Raw genomic sequence first — 24,180 nt, forward strand, 5'->3', positions numbered from 1 at the left:
GGTTATCAACTAGGATGGAACATTTGGTTTCAAATATTTACATCAGAAGCTCATCCTGTAGAAACTGACATAGTTTTGTTGACACCAGCATACGCTGACTGAGACACTGGTGAGTGATTATTGATCAGAGTGTGCCTTTATTGAACCTCCAGAGAAAGTTATATTGCTGTCTAGTTGGGAAAAAATTAAATTAATCCATCTGCTTCCCTGAAATAATTTCTGCTGCTTGGGACAGAAGACCTTAATGAAATCAAGGACTTTGAAATCTGTAATCATACAGGTTGCATGCTTGCTTTCTAACTGTTCCAGGTTTAATGAGTTATTGATTGTGTTTGTATATATATGACCATAATCTTTAAATTTTTGTCTAGTCCTGGTCACTTAGCATAAGAAAACACAAAAATTGTCTTCTTAATTGTGTAGGAGGTCAGGCCACACCTGGAGTATTGTGTCCAGCTCTCAGCTTCTCAGTACAAAAGAGAAATGGAGCTGCTGGATAGAGTCCCACAAAGGGCCTCTAAGATGGTTAAGGTACTGTTCAGCATGGAGAAGAGAAGGTGCAGGGGGATCTTATCAATGTGTACAAATACCTGAAGGGAGAGTGTAAAGACAACCATGGTGCTCAGTGACAGGACATGGGGCAATGGACTCAAGCTGAAACACAGGAGTTTCCCTCTAAACATCAGGAAACACTTTTTTACTGTGAGGGTGACTGAGCACTGGCACAGGTTGCCCAGAGAGGTTGTGGAGTCTCCATGCTTGTAAATATTCAAAAGCCATCTGCACATGGTCCTGGGCAGCTGGGTCTGGGTGACCCTGCTTGAGCAGGGGGTTGAACCAGATGACTTCCAGAGGCCCCTTTCACCTACAATTCTGTGATTCTGTGAGGTACCTCTGGCTGCAGTGGAATTTACAGGTATTAGAGTAATTAATTCCAAGCCAATGTTTAACAGTGCCTCCTTTGGTACTCTGTAAATCCAGTTGGCAGCTGGACTGGGATTAATTGTGTTATTAGCCTCAAACACCCAGTAGGTGATTTAAAAAGTCTCAGCTAAATGAGGGGAAATTACCCCAGGTTTGGTCACTGTTTGTCATAAACTTTGAAAGAATTACAGTTCCTTGTCCTCAGTGGGTAGCTCTAATTTTAGAGTACGATTACATCTGCAGAAGAATAAAGTGTGTGGTCCTGATCTTGCTTTTGTTAGTTTACTGGAGATTTTCTATAATTTATAAAGGCAGCAGACTGTGTTTAGTTATAGGAATGTAATAGAGAGTAGCACTGGACCTTTGTGGGCTGAGTCAAGCTGGAAATGACCCTGGCTGGTTGAAGAGGAACTCTTCCAGAAAGTTTCCTGCCTGACCTACATGGCAGTTCACTTAGCCTGTAGAGACCACTGTGTGCTGAAAGAGCATCAAGAAGATTTAATAAAGTGTCAAAGTGCTTCTAAAAACATGGTTAGAGCAGTGATTTCCTGGATACACATGCACCACAACAAATGGCCTCATCTCAGCTGATATTAAAGCAATAACTCTTTGACACTTCATGCTACCCACTGAAAGATAGATAAAGGTCAATATGTACCTCCATTACAACTTTCTGCATTTCAGTATCAGGCCATTTTATTGCTGTCGCAACACAGATGGCTCGCCTTTCTTCCTTAGTCTTGGTAGAATTTGATTCTGTCAGCTTAAGTTGCATTATTTGTGCGGTGAAACTGAGAAGAAATTGTCTTTTTCTGTTTGGACAGTATCTCCAGCTGTGGTTTTCAGATACCTAATGGTTATTTTATCTCGCTTGTGTTCGACATCACCATTGTCAAGCCTGCTTACAATTTTAGATCTAAGTAGTGGAAAAATCTAATAGAACAAGTTTGTTCTTTGGGGAAAATAAAATATAGCTACACCTAAGGCTATGAGCGGTACAAATACAGTTAGTTATGACCCCGCTCCTGCCTTTTCTTCTCTTTTCTGCTCAGAAATAAACAATTTTTCTTCACTTTCAAGGCCATTCACAGTTTAGCCTCTTCTCTCCCCATTCTGATTAGTACAATCCAAGCAATTTTTTGCTCACTTCTTAGATTTGCTCATAAGAATCTTTCTTCTTCCTGGTACCATCCACAAGGCAACGGCAGGTTATTTTTCCAGTCCCATTGAAACCCTCCTTTCATCATGATGCATACCAAAAAGTTGTGAGAGGTTAGGCTGGTGATGGTCTAAGGAAGCTGTTTATCAAGCCGATCAATATTGTGATATTTTTTGTTTAATTATCCATTTTTCTGTATCCTTGTCTGATATGTTGTTTTATGCTTAGATTGCAGACTCCTTGGGTTCAAAATGTACTTCTTATTCTGCACATGCACACTACTTAGCACGGAAGGGTTCTGGACCGTTGTAGAACTACCAAGTATGGTACAAGTAAAAGTAAAGCATCTACTGCAAAATAGCAAGAACCAGGATAAAGATTTATTACTCTTACTGTATTAGAAGTATCTGTGCTGTTTGTATTACTCATTTTCCTATGCAAGTAACTAAAACTTCTACTTTTTGAAATGCATATAAAGCTTGTACAGAATATCAAGTCTTTAATCCCAAAGTGATACAAAATCCAGGGGAATTTCAGTAGGATTTAGATTTACACATCACTTGTTAAGGAAGTATAGGAGAGCATGATAACTGCAAAGATTTCTTCTGTTTGTGACGTACGCCAAGATACCTCCTGCTGTTAGGTATTCTGAGTACTGCCAGAAGTACGTTAGAGAACAGTTAGACTAAAACAGCTGGGAAAATGAAGTGCTTTAAAAATACGCAGTATATGTACAGACCAGTTACATGCTTTTCAATTAGTGAAGATCCCAAACATGGGATATAGTCTTGGACAAACAACCAAGACAAAGGGGATTGAGAGAAAAATATTACTGGAAATACCCAGTGGCAATAATACTAGTATTTAAAATGTCTATAACTTCATTTTGTTTTAAAATTTGTGATAACGTTTCTGCCAGGCATTGAAACTCAGATCAGTGGAGGACAGGCAGCATCTGAGTGAGAAACAGTTGAGATGTGTGACTGAATGCTATACTGATAGGAACATTTCTGTGATTGAAATATCCTTCAGAGAGGCCTTGAAGGAAGAATAACAAGAGCTGACCTTTTTCTGTTAACTGAAAATAAGGGAGAAAAAGGAGCTTCGGGGTGTGTGTGTTTCAGTTGCAAACACTGCTTGTGCTCTGATGCCCCTGAATAGAAATGCTGATTTGACTTTCTCACACATGATTTTGTTCTGGATTTACATATAGTCTGTTCAGAAGTGACGTGTATTGTACCAAGTTCCTGCTGCTGGTCTCTAGGACTTGAGACACCAGACTCCTGTGGTAATAATATCCTCTCTGGGACTTCTGCTTTGCCACGTTACCCTATGAAGGCCTCAAAGGCAAGCTGTTAGCTTTTATGTGTGGTACAGTTGCATGCAGTGCAGGCTGCTATTAGATGAGAGGCACTGTACTGTACCATGTTACAATGTTCTTGAAAGGCTGTGATTTTTTTTTGCAGGGTTACTTCATTAGCAATTAGCAATGGACTCCCACATGTCCCTGTTTCCTGATTTAAAGCACAGTTTCAATTATTAGTGGAGTCGTTCAGGGATTTCTGGGTTTGGGAGACTTCTGTGAAAACAAGTGAAAGTAACATTCTCTTGGCTTCTGCTTCCATGTCAGCTGCTTATATGCTCAGAATTTATTTAGTGAGTTGCTGCTTCAAGCTTTTTAGGAGACTCTTCATACGCTTTCTTGTGGCACATTCTGTCCAGTTCACAGCTGGGTCATTCAGTTTTCAAATTATTTGTGTAAAGGTATCTTTGAAATTAATTACTAAGTAAAGGTAGTCTAGAAAAGTATGCATGGTGATACACGAATCATCCATTCAAAACACGTTCAGTTCAGCAAATCCAAGATATGATTCCAACTGTTGTGTGGGTCCATAAGGAAACTGGTCCAGATAAGCTTCTGAAGTCCCTAGGGCCCACTGACCTAGGGCAGGTCCCTAATATGTCTGCTGTATTACATAGATGGTTGGGGTCCCAAGACCAAAATTGCAGACTGTTTTCTGTGAAAAAGAGATCAGAACCCTTCTGGGAGGACTTCTGGTTATGCTCTCCATGAGGAACCAGAAACTGTGTGCTCTGTTACATATCCAGCGTGTGTCTCAACATCTTGAGATGAGGATAATGACACTTGCCAAACTGTTCAAACTGTAGCTTGGAGGTGATGAGAATAATTTTCTTGTGGATGTTTTCAGCTATGATCTTAGAGCCATAGTATGACAGTATATAATATATAATAGCAGAATGTTCTCCCTAAAAAAAATAGGAGAGGGGATCTGTCCATGATACATATGGAGAGTCCAGCACATTGGCATGGTTCAGAATAAGGTTCTCAACCTTTTATCTCAACCGTTGGGCTTTCCAGCCTTCTAACTGCGTTTTCTATTGAGGGTCCAATAATCTTGATTAATGTCTTTCCATAATGTGCAGCTGCAGGCTAAATCCTTTCTTACAGTGTATATCACAAAGGAAAATAGCACAGAAGATTTGTCAGTCTAATTAGACTTTCACTGTCAGCTAAGACAAATAAAATTTTCTCACCCTTGGTCTTGCCTAGGTACTTTCTTTTACACTCATAGATAATAATTTGGGGGGAAAGAAATTGGCCTTTAATTTAGGTTTTGCTTCTTATAAGTCACTAGTGACATTTTCATCCCAAGACTGCAAAGCTCTAATGAAAAAAGAGCTTTGGATGAGTCTCTGCTTTAAAGACTGACTTCATTGGCCCATTGGTACAGCTGAGAATTATGCAGTCTGGCTCTCACTCCTCCTTTTCTACTTCTTCCTCAACTACTTTTTTTAAGAGACCAAAACCCCCAACCTGCACCATCTTTCAGAGCGGAATCCTTTCTCTTGCACTACAGTCCTGTTGAGTGAGATGGTAGAGTGGCATCGCTGCAGTGAAATTCACAAAATGGCATTTATTTATTCACAGTCACATCTTCTGTGATGATTAAATGGTAACGTGGTTTGGGCAGAGAAAGACAGCAGAGTTTGGCAGCAAGAATCCAAATATGGGATGGAAAATTTTCATGCAAACTACTGTTCATGTAGGTTATAGAGTGATTAATTCAATAATACCAAATGACCTCTAAACGCTTCACAAGTATGTCGTATAGAAATAGTTTTAGTGCACTCTGAAATACAGAATCTTTGGCATGTAATGTAGTAGCTACCTAGCCAGAAACATGCATAAGATACGGTAATGTTCTGTATGGGAAAGGGATAAAAATAGTCTCTGATTTTTAACTGAGTATTATACGGGGGAGCATGTGGTGTGTTTAAATTACGTTTTTGATGCGTTCAGGATACTCAGATTACCTATAAAGTTTATATAATCTAAAATAAATCCCATATTTTCATTATTTCATTCACTTTCTGCAGAAGACAGGTGCGCTGCACTTCTGGAAGTGCCATAGTGAACCAGGAGTTCCGTACCCATCCAAAAAGAGAATGTGATTTTACTCTTGTGATATTATTTTTCCAGCCCATGCTTCCAAGTGCTGACAGGTACTGATGATGGAAATAAGCTCAGTCTTGTATTTCTGCTAAGCACAATTACGGTATTAAAGAACATTGTATTTGTAAAACAGCTCATGCATATGCTGGTGTATGCTGTCATTTGTTGACATTATCACCCGTGATGTTTGAACATTTAACTTGGCAACCATTGTCGGCTCCAAATGGAGACTATTCTTTCATTACTCCAGGGGAGGAATTTGATAGAACGTGTGTGGCAAATTTCAGTGCCACAAGTTGATGCATAGTATGATTTCTCAAAATATAGTTTCCATCATTCTTTGGATAAACTGTTTTTATATAGTAGTGTTGTCAAGCAGTCACTTCAGCCACTCCTCTGTGTGTTCTGCTGGGACCCACACTGTCTTTTTGTTTCTTCAGTCTAGTAGTTTACAGAAGGCCTCAGTTAGTTGATTTGTTTCTACAAGGTTTGAGTTTACATTGCCTTTAATCTGTGTATTTTGGAAATGAAGATTTGGCCCATCTTATGAAGAGGGGGGGGTTTGTCTAGCACTTTTCTAGAATTTCAGCACTTTTTTAGATTTTCTCTGATTAATTTTTTCATCTTGATCAAGAACTTATTTAAATATTTGCTTGATTTTAGGTGACCAAAATCACGGCCTTCTCTGTAATGAAAGGATAAGAAGCTGTAATAACAGCTGTAGTAAACTGATACCTACCTTCTTCAGACAGGCAGGCAGGCATGCATTTCTCGGAAAGTACCCTTAATAACATCAGTATGTCCCTTTTTTTTCAGGGCACAGTATCCGTTTGTGTATTTAGACGTGTCATTTGCCCTGCCAGAAAGGATTCTTGGAAGTCACGTGGAAGCTTATTTTCAAAATCTGATTAATACAGTACTCAGGAACTAAAGCTACTATGGCTGTCCATATATTTGATCACAAGCCAAATGGAAGAATAGGACAAGTGCGTTGTCCTAGGGGTGGTTGTGCAGTGACGATATACAATGAAGAGATCCAATACTGAAAAAGCAACTGCTTAGAAATAAATGGAGTAGAATCAATGGTTATAGCTCAAATACATTTGGAGGATTGGCTCATGTTTTGTTATAGCATATCTGCTCTGCTTGCTATTTATATACTTCAGGGAAATGCATAGAAGCTGCAGACATTGCCAGAATACTTCAGAGCATATAGCTCCATTTTGTTTGTTTGGATTTTTTTACAAGACTGGCTGAGAGGTGGGAATGTGCCTCTTACCTTTCCTGGCTCATATTTGAATGAATGTGCAGAAATTAGAAATACGTCTATGCTGTTGTGACAGAGCCACTTTCTGAATCCATTTAATTAATACCTTGGGTTTTCTGTAGAATGATGGCATTGTTACCTAGCAGAAACAGAAGGATTTCTGCTAGTTTCATTTTCATCTGTGGGATGAGTTGTCGCTGATTTGCAAGATGTGCCTGTCACGGTACAGTTCTTAAAAGTAGCGATTAGCAAGACAGGCTATACAACCACCAATCCTTTCTCTCCTCCCTTCGATGGCATATGAGTAGGTGGGATGTCGTTAATTTTGATTGCAGAATTACTTCTACTATATTTTGAAAGAGAAGAATTTGTTTCCACAAAATTTCAACAGAAAAATAAAGCCAAAGGGGTAAGGAATTGGATTTCAGGGGTCGTGGTATTGCATGGGATGCAAATTGTCCCCCTCGTCTTTCTTATACTGTGTTTATGGGGAAAATTTGGTCTGTTGTCTTTTCACCCTTATGATGACTCATGAAGGGACCATCTTTGCTACTACTTGCTTTGTGAGTTTTCCACTGGTGCTGTGTTGCCCATTTTGCTGTGTCTCAGATTGGGCGTGCTAAGGAAATTTAACTGTGGGTAAGGACACCTCCAGGGAATACCAGTAGTTTATTAGAAGGTGTGAACCAGAGAGTAGAAAATGTTGGGAATGCTCTAATGGCTAAATGTATGAAAGTGGGTAGAGAAAGGATGAATACGGAGCTGCAGACAAGGAACTAAGATCCAGAGGATGAGATACATCTATCTCATAGAGATATGGTAAGGGAACAGCAAGATTTAAAGATGGAGAGTGACATGGCTAGAGGTGGTAGGCTGGTGGTTCTAGCAACTCTATTTTGGATAGACAGTAGTTTGGAGAAGAGAGAAACTCTTACCAATATGGCTTAGCGACCACTCTTCTACTTTTTGATCTCTGCTTTGCTGCACACTCCATCTTCCCCAGGGATAAAGGGAAGGGTTTTTTTTTCAAATCTGGCAGGAGGGATTCAGTTCAGTAGAACTGCTGGCAGTGAGATCTGAGGAGCCATGGCTTCTTCCAGAGCAGTTCAAAGTCAAGCCGAGCTGGACTCTTACAAACTTGTAGCAATATCATCTTAAAAGCACCTCCTCCTCTCACTTGCAACAGCTCTTTTCCAGTACCTGTTTTGGAGCAGGAAAATTCATTCTTACTGTAAAAAGAGTCAGATCAGGTAAGGAGAAGAAACTACTGTATGTTGTGTTCTAACGTCCAAGCAATAGCCTCAGTTCCCAAGCCCTACACAGAGAATCACACAAATAGCTTGAATTTAATGTGGTCATAATGTCCTTTTTTCCCCCGAAAGATGACCTCCAATGAAAGTATAAGGACATGAATGATTTTAATCTGTGGTAACAATGGAGAACCCGTCCTGACTGACTCCAGCAGCATAAATATACAAAATGACAGATTATCCTGCTGCCTCCCTCCCTGCTGCCTGAGCACACACATATACACTCAGTATCACACAGCAAAATTCAAATTGGTCTTTATCTTTTATCTGTTGCCCCAGTGATTAATGCTGCTCTTGCTGGGAGACTAATCGAACAAGGGGAAATATGGAGAAAGAAATATGTATTTCTTAGGCTATCGTTATCAGTGTTATTATTATTCCTTTAATATATTTTCCTCCTGTTAGAAGAACTTAATGTACTGACACAGCAGGAAGCGAGAGGTGAGAGCAGATTTGATGGCAAGAAGATGAATGGGGCAGGCCGCAGCAAGTAGAACACAGGCATTTTGCAGAGGGATGTGAGCCGCTGAGCTGCTTTGGGGTTGCAGCATTTTGGCTAGAAAACCAAGAAGCTGTAGCAGGCTGAGTACAGGTCCTGAACCAAAAGCTACTGTTTTCTAAGCCCTACTCAATTCACTCAGAAGCTGTCAACAAATCTCCTCTCTAAATGGGTCTTTACTTTCCCTGTGTAGTAAAATAAGGATACACTGGTCCTTGGTCTGTCTCACAGCCAAGTTTACAGGCACTATTCTGGTAGTATGGGTAATACTTTGTAAATTCCCTCAGGTGTTGTATTCCCTTTCCCTCCTGCCTGGTCCTTGGCCCAGGTCTTTCACAGTGATACTGTTACCCTGTAGTTCTAGTCTGATCCTATAGATGTGTAGAGCATAGAGCAGAAAATTTACTCTGTGCTGCGGTAAAAACAGAAACGGATGCTTTGAATGGGTATGACTTAGATTTAAGTAGGAGGCCTGTCTTGTGAGTAGGAATGGATTCCAGTAGTCTTGTTTCCTCAGGATTTTAAGAAAAAAGGCTTAAAGACATGGTAATTAAGAGGTCAGACCTTATTTTGTTTTCCCTTCGAGGAGTTCAGAAAAGAGTAACTGTAATAAAGGAATAGACTTGTTTGGGTCATGTCGCCTCTCTCCTTATTTCAACATTTTAGCTGTTTGGATGTTTTAGCAACTGTGACTATTCATTTTCCTAAATATACTGTTGTTGTGGTGAGATGTCAATGGACGTCAAAAAAGGGATAGAAATAGAAAAAGGACCACTGATATCTATGCTACAGAAACATTTTTTGATAGGATCAGTATTCCTTGGGCTCTCTGCTTTATTACTCTCTGCTGTGGGTATATTGGCATAATGTCCTCTTCCTTCATAGACTAGGCTCAAGACTTGCAAATGTGTTTAGGGTCCAAATCTTACGCATAATTATCTTAGCTCCCGACTGATTACATTTAGGCAGCAGTTAATCCTGTTGTTCTCTGCTAGAGCAATACTGTGTGTTCATATTAACACTTATATTAGCATGTGGGTCTCCAGTGCCCAGGTTTGTTTCATTGTTATAGACATAACCTCATTAGAGATATTCACAGAAAAGCAAGCTAAAACTGATTCTATGCACCTGATACATGCAACTCCTCCACTCACAGTAGTCCCCTATGTCTCCCAGTTTACATACACTACTTAAGTTGTCCTCTCATGGCTTAATGCACTGCCTTTTACTCTGTCACACTTTAGACTTTTGTAACGAACTGAAGTTGTTAAGCTTGCGAGCAGTGGTTGTTCAGGTCACTGCTGCTGTCACCTGCTTGTCTCATCTTGAGATTTAGCAATTTGTGAGAATGAAATTTAGAAATGTAAACGCACTAGGCAGGTCACAATATAGAGCCTGCTCCTCTGATGTCCCTGAAGGCAGAGGAGGATCTATGCAGCAGAGGTTTTGGGCTTCCCCCAGAGGCAGGAGGGCAGCTGGCCCTGCTCTGTAACAGAGCTGTGTGCAGGTGCTGGGGATCAGCTATCAGGTAGGCTTCCAGCTGCTAGACATAAATAAGAATACCAGGGTGGAAAGGATAGATAGATGGGAGGAAGGTTATGTGTATGCTTCAGAAAGAACTACTGTAATGGAGCCTCTCCTCTAGAGGACTTCTTCCACCCTCACATGTGACTAATTGTGAGGTATTGTTGCTTGCCTGAAGATGAATAATTCTTTGGTGCTCAGATGGCTGATTACATGTTGTCCTTCTGTTTGTGGACTCAAATACAACAGAGAAATTTCTGCTTGCTTGGCTGTAGTGTTTGTTGCCCTGGAAAGAAGCAAGAACCACTTACAATCTGCTGCAAAAAGGCTTGGTGTCTCTCTGGCTGCCTCTCAGTTAATGTCTGATGCTTGCAAGTGGTTTGTTTTGTCCTTTCTTAACTGAAGCTGTGGGAATGGTGTTAGCTTTTGCTCCATGTGATTCTTGGAGGGAAGGGAGGGAGGAAGATGGCAAGAATGGGAAGGAGGGCAAGAGCCTGGCTAAGGACCAGGATCTGCAATGTTCACTTTTGCCTTAGGAAATGCTGTCAAAGTTGGAGTGAGTTACAGCCTGCAGTCTGTGCCTTGCTCTTTTTATGATGTTTTGTTGTACAGTTCCAGCTATGTACCTGGATCAGATTCTGAGTCTGAATTAATCTCTTGCTTCCATAGGGCCAGATTTTCTTCAGCGGGGCTTGGGAAGCTTTTCTGCTACAACTCTTTGCAGGGATTTATGCTCTTCTGCTTACTGTTGTAGTGGTGGACAGTAGGCATCAAAGGCAGCCAGAGAATTAGAAAGTTAAATGGCATCAGGGTTTCTGCTGGGAGGGGAGAAATAAGGTGAGAGGAAGGCAATGTCATCACCTTCCCCGACACAGCTGTAGACTGAACAGGGCAGAGGATGTAAATAACAGTTTACAGCACCAAGGATCATTCTACAGACAGAGAGAGGTAATGACACAGACTGACTGTCCCTTTCCTTCTGTCAGGTTTGGTCACTTTGAATTTACTGACTGTTTTTCTACTATTCAAACCTGATTTAATGACAGCAACAGCTGAAGGTCAGTAGGATTTGGGGTTGGGTTGTTTTTAACCTTTTTTTTTTCCCCTGTTGTTAGTCATTCTTCCCTTGCTTTTTTGTCCTTTTAAAGCTGAGAGGCAACTTCTGTGGTGGCAATGAAGGGTGACAGTGGTCAGGCAGTGTCGTACCCCATTTCTTCCAATAGGACATTATGGAGAAGACAAGAGGAGAGATAACTATTATCCATAGGTACAGCTAAGCTCCATCTGGCAAGTTGCATTTGCAATACCTGTTGTGTGTATTGCCTTGGCATCTGAGAGCTTAGGAGCCCATCCACCTGCAGTGGTCTATAAATTCAGACTAAGGATGTGAGGAGAAATAGTGAATTATTAATTCAAAACACCTAGGTACTTTACCTAGAGATCAGAAATCTACTTGTTAATTACGTCTAATTGAGCCAGAAATCCTCTCTTTCTATCAGTATATTTTATTTATACGACTGATACCTTTTACTGTAGAAGTATATTGAGGTTTAGATTAGGGCTGAATCATAACCTCATGATATAGCAAGTCAGAGCATTATTTGGCAATCCTGTGCAAATTCACCAGTAGAAGTCAAAAACTTTTTAAAAAAAAAAAAACAACAAACAAAAACAATCAGTCTAGACCCCTGTCATTTCTCTTTCCTTTTGCTGTCCAGGAAGACCTTTCAAAAGACAAAAAAAAATACTACTTTCTGAAAAAAGGAAGGGCTGGTTTTCGTTTTGCAAAAATAAAACTGAATTAGTAACTTGTTTAATTAGTTTTTATCATTCGTAGATTAATTTTTCCATTTTACTTGCATGAAAGTGAGGGATCTGGAAAAAATTTCTGACTTTCTTGAGATGTGTGGGTAAAAATGATGGTAAAAACCATAATATGAATTTTGAATTCAAAATTGTCAAAGATATCAGTGACCGTGAATGGCCATACTTGCTGTTTCTAGAAGCAAATTTTCTTTATTTAAAATCTTCATGTAAAAAAAATCTGGTGGACAGTTTTAAAAACTACAGAATAATAGAAGGGAGACTGTTTGTGAAAACGGCTGTTCCTTCTGAAAACCCTAAGCAATGTTATAACAGAAAATTCACATCACTGAAGAAGAGCGTGCTCACAAGCACTTGTTACTGGAAGTTGTACATATATTCTGGAAGAGATACGGATAAGTTAAATGTGGACTGTCCTATAACTCATTATGGTGTCTGTAGTGGGACTTTGACTTTTCTGATCACTGCTTGTAGCGATTTAACTAGATCATGTTTCAAATGCCATTTCTACTCTATTTCAATGTATCTGGCATGTTTTTTGTTTGCACAGATAAGTGAAATTTTGGCTATAACCCAAATCAGGAACCCAATTTTAACTTGATTGACCTTCTTTGGCATCAGACTGTCAGCCATTCCTCGCTCTAGATACAGAATTTGCTTTCCTACTCGTGTGAAATTTGGCGAAACTCATAATTCAGTTGGTGCCCTTAACATAGTACCAGGTAGAGGGAGTTGTCTAAAGGAAGCCCTTCAGCCAAATCTTGCTGGGTAGAGCTGTGATTCTGTGTTCCATAGCAAAGGAAATAGGTGGATTTCAGATCCCCTTGACCAAAGGCTTCAGTCTCTGGGATAGACTATGTGGCACCTGCTGGAGCACTGTGGATGCATGCTAACAGTAATGAAAACAGGTGTTAACGAAATTTCTTTCTGAAGCACCTTACCAACTCTATCTAAGGATTGGGTTTTTTATCACAGACACACAGCTAATTGTAGGTTAACACCTAATTATTGTTTTGTTAAGTATTGTTAATAATGAATAGCTAAACCAGCAGTAGTTTGGGATGACAACTAAAGATGCTTCAACATGGCTGTGAAGTAAGAAGCAAAAATATATAGAAGCAGGATATAATTAACGAAATTGTCATTGCATCAGGACACCCCTAAATCAGATATTTAGAAATGATTGTTGAGGAGTCAAATGATCTCAGTAAGACTATTGCCTCAACAATGGCCCCTTTTGACATGCAAAATCATGTGCACTGATTAAAGAGAATCCTCCCCGTCTGCATTTCATGGCTGTACTTTCTGTATCTTGTTAACATGTGCAAGCTGTTCTCATCCACAGAGACAGTAGGTGGTTTGGGTTTTTTTTTCTTATTTTTCTTCTGTCAAGGAAAGACAGGTATGTCTGGACAGCAGTGAAGCAACCTCCAAAATGGGTCTAAAATAACGCAGTTTAGGCAGTGGAAAACATTTTCTTTATTACCTTGTCTCATTGCTCATTGAGAAGCAGGGACTATTCTCAGATGAATTGGTTCACATACAACCTCATATTAACATGGTTGTTATGAGGTTATGCTGCAGCTGTCTTCAGAGGTGGCTGGGGTTCAAATTGGCACAAGTGAACAGCCGATGCAAGTGTCCGCTTCAGTGGCAGAATCAAAGAGACGGCAAAGCTTCAATGTTTGGGACTCAAAGGCTTTCCTTATTGAATTTTGCCATTTAGTAGGTCACCCCTCACATGCCTCTGATCACCCCTTTAAGCTGCCTCCTGGCAGAGCTGGCAGATCAGGACATATGCTTGTGCCTGAGCTGCTTCAGGTCACAGCCTGTGCTGTGCCAACCCCTTTAGATGAGCAGGTTACACTGTGCGCTGGTTCCTGAAATGGAGCTGGGGAGGAATGGACACAAGGTCTTCTCTGTTGCCTTTGCTGCAGGGGCAATAACCACTGGCTGGTGGGTGAGGAGGACAGCTGGGGATGCTAACGTCTTCAACCACTGCCGCAAGAGTAAAAATGATGTCAGTCAGAGCTTTTTATTATAAATGAGGCTATTTCTTAATATGGCAAGGCTTTTCAATGCCCTTGCAATGCTTTATTGAAGCTTCTCTGCGTGGCATTACATTCTGTAGTGCCAAATGGAGATACGTATCCAAAGCTTTCAATGGGATACGGTACTTGCTTCAACAGAATATCCTTTTTTCCTAGGTGTATTCACCTAATAACTCATTTCTGGGGCTGCTATTCCTTCTGTGACAGTCCTGCCACTTTGAAGTTATTCTTGAGCCAGTGAAAGATTTTCACTGGTTGTCAAGGGTTTTCTTTAAAATTATCTTTGGCTTTGACCTCTTACACTGAGATCTCACACCCTATGTTGACATCACAGGAGAACGCTGTGCCAAGTTAAAATCTTATGACTTCTGAGGAATTTCTTTCTCTTTAAAAAAGTCAAGTGAGCCTAATTATTTCCCTGCCCAGGAGTGCAATGTTTCTTATTAAAACACACCTTGAGTGGCACACCTGCACCGTCCTCTCACTAAGGCTGAGGTGCTTGCTGTGCTGTTCAAGGCTTCTGTAAAAATGATGAGCTCACATGTGCTTTCCAGGCTTTACTGTGTTGTCTTTATCTGCAGACCTGAAAAACAAATCAAAGAAAAAACATTCATGTCAAACGCTGGGGTTTTTTTTCTTCTAAATTAAAAAAGGCTTTCTGAAGTGTGGAGCCCTTCTGAATGACCTCTGCTGGGCTTTCTGAAGCTGTTGTGCTGTGGAGTGTTTATGTGCTGTCAGTGGCAGCTGCCTCCCCCAAAGAATTCGCAGTAACATTGTTAGACTGCCAGGGCTTTGACTTAACCTTTTGTGTCTCGCCTTGCTTCTTTTGCTTTGTTTTCTTTTTTCCTCCCCTTTCTTGCCATTATATCACATCACACCACACTGTTTCTCCTTCCTTATGCAGGACTCTTAACTTTCCACAATTCCCCACTGCTTCTTTAATGCTTCCACCTTTTGTTTATTGTAGCTGTATATTGTAATCAGCTGAATACAAACCTTATTCACTGATGTAAACTCACTCAAATTGAATTGCTTTTCTGAGTCCCACAAATGCTTGGGGCCCTGTAATGTCCCTGCCATGTCCCCGCCCCTTTTGAACAGGGTGCACCCTTCCCATTTCCCACAGATTTGCAAAGTGCAAAGAGGGTGGAGCTCTTCCCTGGGAGAATGGGAGGTACCTGCCTTGCAGGGCTTAGTCTTAATTAGATCAACAGGCTTAGCAGACAGTAGCTGAGACCATGAAATGGGCAGGAGATTTTAGATGACACTGTTACCTGCCCAGTGCACCTGCTTATGGGTTTTGCATGCGTGTGCTGTATTTCTCTTGGATTCTGCCCCTGGACATTGAGTCCCAGAGCGTGAGGATTGACTGCCTTACAATATTATGCTGGCTAAGGTTCCTGCAAGCACTGTTTATGAAAACACCTAATCCTTCCAGGATGTTTATTACTCAATTAGCCATGGTAATACAGCAGTACGTTTCACAAAATATAAAATATTGCCATATACTTGTTTAAAATCAGTTGCTTTTTTATTTGCCTAGCCCTAGTTTTGTGTTGCAGAACAGCAAAATGGGACCCTCTGGTCAACCGTGCCTATTATTTGATGTTTTCTGTAATCCAGTCTTTCTCTCTTTTTCCAAAGTAACCCATCCTCATCCATGAGAACTGGCAGCCTAAAGTTCAGTGTATACTGGAGAAGCAGATTAAGTCAGCCTTCATTAAACTCTATGCCTCTAAAATGCTCTCATTCACCTGTAACAGCTAACTTCAAAGCTGAGTCACATGTAACTTCACTTCACTGCAGTGAGTGTAGAGGTGAAAACTTAAGATGGCTATAAATTAAAATAACTTCTCTTCTTTCAAACCAAAATTAAATAAAACTGATGTAAATTATAAGTAACTGCGTACAAGAGAAGTAATGAGAATGAATGAGGAAAAAATTTTAATCCAGTTTTTGCTCTATACTTGCGTTCTTTCTTTCTGTTTTATGCTTTCTCTTTTGAGGGGCAATGACAAGCTCAAGATCCTGCTTGTATCTATCTTCTGCCACCACATGATGATCCAAGACTTACATTGTATGGGCTACCCAGTGCAGCCCAAGGGCTCTTTCTTTTCTGTCAGTAAAGCAGGACTTCATTTCACTCTTGAAATAAAGTCAGGGATTCTTTGACTGCTGCAAAAATGGTTAGCTATGATAATCTGGGATTATGAAAATTGTGATTGTTCCCTTCAGTGCTGCCACTTGCTAGTGAGGACTTGCTCTCTGCTGAGGAAAGTGGCTATTTATGCAGGCAGGCTATGGTCTGATATGTGCAGCTTGGGCGGGAAACCCCACGTTTATTTTGGTTTGCTGATACTCAGAGGACTCTTTTGCAACACCTTTATTTGTATTGTTTATTTCGAGAGCAAAACCACTATTCTCCCCAGAATTCCTTGAGATCACTCTTACTATGAAACAAAGTAAGAAGGAAAACAAGAGGCAAGGGTTTAAATTTTCTTAACATTAACTTAGAAATGGAGTCAGAAAGAGTATAGCAGTGAAATGTAATTGTGAGTTGTATTTAAGAATAAGGATGTTTCTAAAGTAATTTGTGATTTTAGCTGGGTGTGGGAGTTGGCAACTATCTGCCTCCAAAGCCATCTAGCACTGAGGCAGTTTTTTCTCTGAGTACGTCTTTTGTCCTTCATGCATGCTGGAATGTCTTTCCTACCTGCCTGTATTTTCAAGGCAGCTTGGGCTGCCATTCAAAGGTGGCAAGGCTGCAGGCCTTCTCCTTCCTGGGGCCTTTTGTGGGATAGCATTGCATTCTTTACTTGACACAAACCTTCCAGCTAGACAAAATGTTTTCTAGGCTGTGCAAGGTTTTGATAACTCTTAATGATAAGCATTCACTGTAATAGATGAGCTTCAAAATGCCCAGTTTTATTTTACTTTGCTTTGAGTTCTTTCTCAAGCTTACACGTAATACTAGAAGTACACTGAGTTTTGTGCTTCCTCTCTTATTCCTTCCTGTGCTGTTTGTCAGCTTTCGGCATCATGCTGTCATATGTGTCACTGCTGACATGGTTTTTACATTTTGGATAGATGTCTACAGGCATGCAAAGTGGGACTGTCATTATGGTAAACTGCAGCAAGAGAAAAGTTAGCTGGATAGTCATAGCTAGTTCTTAAAATGCTCTTTACAGCTGATGGAAAGAGATAGATGTCTCTAGAGGGAGATCATCCCATCCTAAAATAGATGCCTAATTTAGGAGGAGTTAACTGCCCCCTGGAGATCCCCATGACTTTAAAAGGAATGTGGAAAACTAACCTAAGAGTGGACATTTAACGTCTGGATGAGTACATTTCAGTGTTATGGTCCTGTGTCTATATAAATAAAAACATTTTTTTAATTCTGTTTTTTTTTACTTTTTATTTGCATTACCTTCCCTCTTGCTTTTTTCACTTCCTCTTTGGCAAGAGCTAGGATGGGAGGCTATTAGCAGTAGAAATAATAAAATACGTTTGACTATTCGTGCTAAAGCATCCTTTCAAACTGTCCAGATTACACAGCCTCTTCATAGCTAGTTTTGTCTTGTTGAGTAGGGAAGCTTAGGGATTCACTCACAGGAGGTACCACATGTGATCTCCATCAAAACTTCACAGTCCGAAGCTGCTATAAACAGACTCTGGCAGCAATTGATGAACAGAACAGACGTGTTTACTGTAACACCTTGTTTGAAAGTTGGCATTCAGAAAACTGAAGTTAACTATTTAAGTAACAGAAGTACTATTGCATAGGTATTTGAAGAGGTTGCTCCTAGCGCTTTTGTTCTTCAAGACAATGATACCTGAAGTGGTCATACAAGTGAAGACAACTCATATGAAATAGAATATTGTTTCTGCTTTCTGGCTCATTGGTGGAAATTCAGACCTTTCAACCACTTCTGTTAACACCACTATCAGAAGGTGGAGGTTGAAGGGGATTAGAAAGGACTCTCATGGCTTTGCACAGGGGCAGGGATTCTTCTCGAGGATAGTTGTAGTTGAACTGACGCAAAGAGATGCTGAAATTGCCTTGAACTCCTAAAATGTCCTTTTATCACCAACTGTCTCCCCTCCCTGGTCCTGAACATTGTCTCTTCTGTAGTTAACTCTTCTTCACTGAAGAAACGTGTGTTTTGTACTGTGCTGAGTCCATTCTTACTAGTAACTAAATAACTTCTGCAGTCTCCTTCTCTAGTAGAGGCCAGTAGTTAGGACACCAGAATCAACTCTCTATGACTGAGCTCTATGATTATAGGAAAACCTTACATGAGTCAAGTCCCTCAGCTACTGCAGACACCATTTTGTACGGTCTCTCCAATAATGTTTTGTTCCCAGACTTGGCCTGATATTTCAGCATAATATTGTCCATGCCGCCTTAACCTCTGTGTGCCCAAGTTTCTTCCTAACATAATGTGGGATTGGTATTTCCTTTTTCTTCTTTTGTAAAGTGTTTTCAGAAGTATGGCTGAAAAATACTAATTAATTGTTTGTATTAGTACTGTCACATTGTATCTGACAGATCTTTCCTGCCAGAGCCTAAAGAAACCTCCTCTCAGCTGACACATCTTCATGGAGCACAACGCAGAACACTGGTGATAAGACCAAATGCCCTTCTTTGGGATGATTTTTATTTATTTAATGCACCAGAAACCCAGCAGGCAGAGCCAGGAGTAATGAGCTGCTTTTTGGACCCTGTAGAAATTAGTATAGCCCTTGACAGGACTAGGTTTGCGAACTTGCAAATTGAAAATACACTTGTCTTAGCTCACAGACATGGTCATGTGGTAAAATGGGTGCTGTTTGCCCTCAGCCTTGAGCTGCAGAGATAAATGAAAATGCATGTACAGCTCAGCACTTGTCACTGCTGGGATTGAAGGTAACCACAGCAGACGATGAGCTGTACACGCCGTGTTGCTATTCTAAGCTGTGTAAAAATAACTTCCGTTTCTTTTCTGAGTACTGCCTTCTTGTCCTGCCCAACACTGCTCTTCCAGAGCCTTATGCAAGCCAGCGCAAACCTGTTAGCATTTCTGGGACAAGCCTCCACTTTTGACTACAGAGAAGCAGGGGATGCCATAGGTGTTTGAGAGCAACTGGGTGCATCTCCAGCAAATGGGTATTGCCTGGCACAGTTATTCCAGTGCAGCGAACTCATATGGCTTTTCCCAGTGGCTGCAGTCACCGACAGAGCATTGGTCAGAAATTACAGTGACCACTCTCAGACTAGAGCTTTTCTTGTTCTCACTCGAAAGCCGCCTGTGTCCCTCCATCCTGCAGTGTCTCAGGTTAAGGTAAAAGGATGACTGGCTTCTTTGGGTTGTTACATTTGTTGGTTAAAATTAGTGTTTAAAAAAGGAGAAAGGGTGGCCTGAGCTCTAGGTCAGAGATAAGAACAATTAGCAGACATTCTGAGCACTTAAGCTGTCAAACAAAACGTGATAGCAATTTTCTTAGGCCCATTTTTACACACAGGCAGTGTGTTGCTGCATTTATACTTACTCTTTTTAATAAAGAATTTACTAAGAGCTTCATTGCAGACAAATATACCACATAATTATAACAGTAGTACTACAGCACACCTGTGTCCAGCTGATCCTTTGTGGTTTTTGTTCCTAATAGACACTTCTACAATTAAGTTATTTCTTTGAGCTATGTAAAACTATAATTGCAGATACCAGTACCATGCCAGCATGAGATCATGTGGTGTCTGATGGTTACCAACAGCTACCAAATGCTGTTAGTAGCTGTTTGAACTGTCAAGACTGAATGTAAATGTTGGACTGGTATTTGAGGGGATGTTGAAAAATGAAGTGAGGTGTATTGCTAAATAATATCAGTTTGGATTAAAATATCTCATTCAAACTTTTAATGGGAAGGGGGAGAATTTTCAGTCAATGTAATTTCTTAACTTCAGCATCATTCTTGTATGACAATGGCTTTCTGTCACTTTATAGTGAGTTCCAGTTACCTCTTATCAGCCTCTGCCTGCTCTTATGTCTGGTATCAGCACCACACAGGAGAAGGATTATTGCTTTTCTTAAATTAATTCTTGCAGTACTTTTTAATGCATGGATAATTTGTTTGTGTCTTAGCTTCTGTAAAAGCTTCCTTCTATAGAGCCTTCATTTTATTTAGTGTCTGAAATAAAATTCTCCTTTAATACTGCAGACCTAAAACTCCAAACTAGTTTTGTCATCTAATGACAGCGCTACTCTCAATACAGTTTTACCTCTTGCTTTCCTAATTTTTGCTGAATATATAAGAAACCCTGAGGCTGGAATGTTGCCTCTCCCCTCTCTATCAAGACACAAGTCTCAGAAACAGACTGTCCCCAGCTGGAAGGACCTTAAAGGTGATTCAGACTTGGAGCATCACAGCAACTTCTAATACTTCCTTGGTTATTAGATGACAAGCTTCTGCATTGCTGGCATGTGTAAGCACCAGTGATACTGTGCTCACTGAGATGGAAGGAATATTTTAATAAAAAAGATGATTCATTTTGCTAGTGCATAGGTTTTCCTTAACCCCTTGAAGGCTTCACCTGCTTTTGAAAGACACTTGTGAATAAGTATTTACTGCCTCTACGTTTCCAGAACATATCCAGTGTAAGTCACTAGTAGCTGAGAGTCAATATAATTTGTAAGATTTCTGTGGCTTATGTGAATTGAGTGGGTAGGTATTATATTTTGCCATAATTTATAGCTGATTTTGTGCACTTGGCTGTTCACTTCGGCTGCTGAAGCCTTTGGTAAACCTACCACTGGTTCAGGTGTGAAGCAGCAGTGGAGCAATTTGGTGGAAACTAGTAGTAGTACTGACCTATAGCTTGGTAGAACTGATTCTTCATTTGTCAAATGTTGGCACTGTAGTACCCCTCAGCCGCACGGGAGCATTAATATTTTCTGCCATTTCCTTCCTCAGCTCATGTTAGGCGTGGCTTACAGCTCACCTCTCCATTTTATAGTCACTTTTTCCCATGCTGAACTTGTAACCCTTTCTGTAAACCTCCCTGAAGTCAGGACAGTAGAATACTTGAAGCATCTTCTGGCACTGTCTTCTCTCCAGCAAGTGCTTCCCTCAGGAAAAGACCCAGTAACTCAACTTTAGAGGCTAAAGGCTGGCTGGCAGCCTGTTTAGCTCTCACAGGGCTTAAGCAAAAGTGTTGCTAGAAATTTCAGGGCTATATTCTCAATCTAGAAAATTCAGGTAACTCACATGCCTATCCATCCCAATAAAAAAATTGGGTGCACATGAAAGCTGGTCTTTTGTCACATCTGCTGTGTCTGCCAGGATGTCATCTTCCACTGGACTTGACATCAGAGCCACTGCCACAGGAGATTTTACAGTCTTACTGGAATGAATTGGAAAACTCCAGTACCCTGAACTTTCCTTATTAACTAGATGAGTAATTCTTTTCAAGAAGTTGCAAGCCTGGAAATTCAAGTGGAAGTGCAGCTGAAAGTAGATCATCTGGGAAACTGCTGGTTACCCAGTTTTTATTTTTTTATACTGTTATAAATACCCCCAAGCACACCTGAAGTACCCTGGAAAAGGAGTAACTGTACAGGGGGCAGTCATTCTGCATGGATGGGTGAGTTCCTCTGTGAAGCAGCTCTGCACAACCCCTTGCTGCCATCTCCTGCCTATGGAGGAAATTTGTCACCAGACCAACCCAAGGGCAAAGATTATCCAGTAGCAACGAAGTGAAGGTTGGAGAAACTTGTTTGGTGCTGTGCAACTGTCTGTTGCCTGGCATTTTCAGGCAATGGATAATAACTGCGCAGAGCTAGCTGTGCTGCACTAGGACTTGAAGACATGATTGCATTAGCCTAGGAATGACATAAGTATACAGAAGCACTGCTACAGCAACTTGTTTGTTTCAGGTCAAGGCACTGCAAATGCCCCTAGGTAATCAGATCCAATAAAAACACTGGCTGCCTTGACCTTTGAAGCTAACAAATTGTGTTGCAATCAGTCACACTCTTTTTCTTTCACACTCTCCTTCTTTCTCCCTCTAATTTATGCACTGCATTGGTAATGCAAAGCCTCTTCATTTAGAACTGAGAGTAGGGAAGTTTTCCATAGGAATTGTTTATTGTTTTTCCCAAATAGATACAACACTAAAAAGAATTTTTTGTGTGGTCTTCTGTTTATTGATTAATGAATTGAATGTTAGTGAAAAGTACTACATTTTGGATACTGATCTTGTAGTTTTAGCCAAATAATGTGAGCATCGTGGACAGTAGTAGAGTTTATTTGGTTTAGTTTATGGAAGAGTACCATGACTGATCCAGTCCTTAGAACCTCTGCCAAAATGGCACAGATTTATTAATTCATTGATTGCACTACACAGTTTTTTACAGAATTTCTTTCCATAGATTCAGAGTATATTACATTAGCAATCACACTTCTACACATTCATGTATTATATTATTGAAGGCATAAATTCTGTCCTTTTCTGAAAGATCCCAATATCATAGATGTTAATGGACAGAGCCTATAACCTGAGGAGGCTCCTCAACATGAGAAGGAGAGTTAGAGCCTTTAAATCTGAAATCACCAGCTGAAATCTTGTCCACAGTGGTAAAACCACAAGCTTGATCACTGAAATACTCTCATTGCTCTTTTCTGTATGTGTATGCATCGAGAATGGGACCAGAGTGGGTATCAGACTGTTCCCCTTAAACGCACCTTTATGCTGAGGCCAGGGATATATGACTTCAGGCAAAAAAGTCGCCTTAACGAAGGATATTATTCCTGCAGAATAGGGTTATGACCTACTGATAGAAGGAAGTTTGTAGTGAGATATCTTTCGTCTTCAGCACTGTTGAAATTCATTATTGCCAGACTTTTTCAAATAAAGATGCTATAAAGACTCAAAAGGGTTCTTTTTAAAAGAATTTTTGCAGTGCTGGAGTTGATGCTATTGAAAGCTGGGTTGAAGAAAACATGCTGTCAACTCTGCAACTCATACAGGTTGTTCACATACTTCTGTGCAGCTCTCAGTGGGGTCATACACAGGAGAGGGGAAATAATAATTTTCTATCAAGTGGCCATCCTGCTGTTTTTTGTAACATTGTCAGTCAGAAGCTTATGGAGTATGGCTTCTGCTGCAGTACAGAATGTTTAATCACTGTCTAGGAAGGAAGAGCTGCTTACCTCCCTATTCCTTGTAGAAATAGCGGAGCTTTGACATGTAGGTTGATGCCAGCGTAACAGGCAGCCCCAAACTCTCTGACACTGAGGGATACTCAGCAATGTTCCAGGAGTGGAAAGCCACATTTAATTTGCATATGAATTCACATACACATTTTAGCCATGATGTATTCCTGAAGCAACGCTGTTTTGTGCTCTCTGTTCTATAAGAAACCACCAGCTATTGCATGAACAGCATTTACACCAGAATATTGTAAAGATGAGTTGTAGGGCACTTCTGTATCTGCAGTGAGTCATGACTATGCACAGCACCTCCTCTGGTCCCAGCTTCCTGACCTCTTTGCTCACTCCTCCTCATGAATGACGCAGAACTGCAAGAGGAAAGAGTACTTCCATCCCCCACCTCTTCTAATAGCTAGTGGTTACTTTGTCTCCTGAAACCTCTCTTTCATTCCCGCTTCTCTATAGCCTGTGTCTCACCCAGGATCACTGTTCCTATGAACAGCCCAGGACAAAGACTTATGATCTTCCTCTCTGCTAAAGGAAAGTATGTTTTCCAGGTGAATAGGTTAGGCTGATGAAGTGAGAGAAAGCAATTGTTTCAGCTGTATAGTCATTGCCTTTAAAATACTGCTGTAAATCGCTTTGTTTTTGCAGTAATGTGGTATATAAGATAATGACTATAAACACAGTGATAATGTAGGCTTATGTGGTCACTGCTAGAAGTGCTAGGGTGCTCATTCTGAATGGGGTTATCTGATCTGCTATAGTAGGAGGCTGAATAAAAGATGAGAGAAACTGGAGTCCTTACCACGTATGTGAAGGGGCAGGGTATTGTTACTGGAGGGCCCGACTGATGCTCTGATCTGCTTTGGCAAATGCTGTGCTACCTATAGGTCTTTCTGAATCAGTTAGTAGAAAATTGGAGAAGATGGCTTAACAAGGTGACAGGAATGTCAGT

At 40.6% G+C, this 24,180-nt stretch overlaps 1 protein-coding gene across 3 annotated transcripts in view; it reads left to right on the plus strand.

Annotated features, from left to right (window-relative positions):
- The window catches only part of NRXN3 (neurexin 3), a 1,044,813-nt gene that overhangs the window by 936,182 nt on the left and 84,451 nt on the right, over window positions 1-24,180 (plus strand). The gene's annotated exons all lie outside the window — the stretch shown is intronic.

Source organism: Phalacrocorax aristotelis, chromosome 9 (assembly GCF_949628215.1).
Source record: "Phalacrocorax aristotelis chromosome 9, bGulAri2.1, whole genome shotgun sequence".
Taxonomy (NCBI): Eukaryota; Metazoa; Chordata; class Aves; order Suliformes; family Phalacrocoracidae; genus Phalacrocorax; species Phalacrocorax aristotelis.